We start from the raw sequence: 1,152 nt of genomic DNA, 5'->3' as shown, positions 1-1,152 counted from the left end.
GGTGGTGCAGGTGTGGGTGGGGGCCCAATCATTAGCTGTAAATTACTTATTCTATAAACAATGTAAAGAAATGGTGAAGTAAAGTTTTAAAAGCTGCTGGTTGTTTATTCTGAGCTCTACTGAGGCCCAGTGACCACAGGTGTGTACTGTAATCAGCAGACAGTCAGATGCTTGCTGATCTATGCGGATGTCAACACGACAGTTCTGACGGGAGCCAACATTTGTCTTATAATCTAATAATCAAAACAAAAAATGTGACCAAGGCAACAATCAAGAACAGTAACAAGGATTTCAACCTGGACACGGTTGTACGACTCTGCAGTACAACGCTCGATTCTCTAAACCCAAAAGACAGATGAAAGACTTTCTAATCACATAAAGCAACAAGCAACTTTCTTTGGCACATTTAAAATATAATACATGATAGGATTTTAACAAAAGCCACTGAGTTCTCTTTTTCCTCTTATGAATATTTACACGTTTACCTTTAGTGTGTAGAAGATTTTTAAAAGTCTTTCCACTATACCTGAGAAATTCGTATTACTAAACTAGAAAAACAACAGAACGTTTTAAAAGTTGTGTTTGGCCGCTGGTCAGCTAACCAATAAAACGCTTTTACAGATCTCACTCAGCCGTGATCTGCGCCATGCAGCAGTCTGTGTTGAAACCCAAACTCCAGAACTTCCCAAAGGTTTGGACGTGTGATGGCCCACAAAAAGACGTCACACCGTGAAGGTGTCCTTCCAGTTGCTCTGACGCTCTGATTTGAAAACGCCGCAGGACATCGACTTTTCCAGGCATAATGAATGAAACCACTTCCAAAATAATCCACCATTGCCTGACCTGGTGAAAGAATTCTCCCGTTAGGACCACAGTCTGGATCAAGCTCTGCTCCTCAGAGACCCGTGTTAACTGTTTAACTGCTGCATCCTTTGGCTGCTCATGCAGTTCCCTCCACACCACTACTCGTCCAGAGGAGATCTTAGACACACCTCACACACCGCAGCCACCTGGACTGGTGAGTGACCTCTGCTGTTCCAGGCTCTCATCTCCAAGGCCCAGGAAACAGTCAGACCCAAACTCCAACATGTCCAGCTGGAATTAATCCACACACACGGGTCAGGCCCGCAAACCCCCCACTCACCCACCACC

Source organism: Electrophorus electricus, chromosome 1 (genome assembly GCF_041902795.1).
Source record: "Electrophorus electricus isolate QZ-2024a chromosome 1, ASM4190279v1, whole genome shotgun sequence".
NCBI lineage: Eukaryota > Metazoa > Chordata > Actinopteri > Gymnotiformes > Gymnotidae > Electrophorus > Electrophorus electricus.
This window is presented reverse-complemented; position numbering follows the sequence as displayed.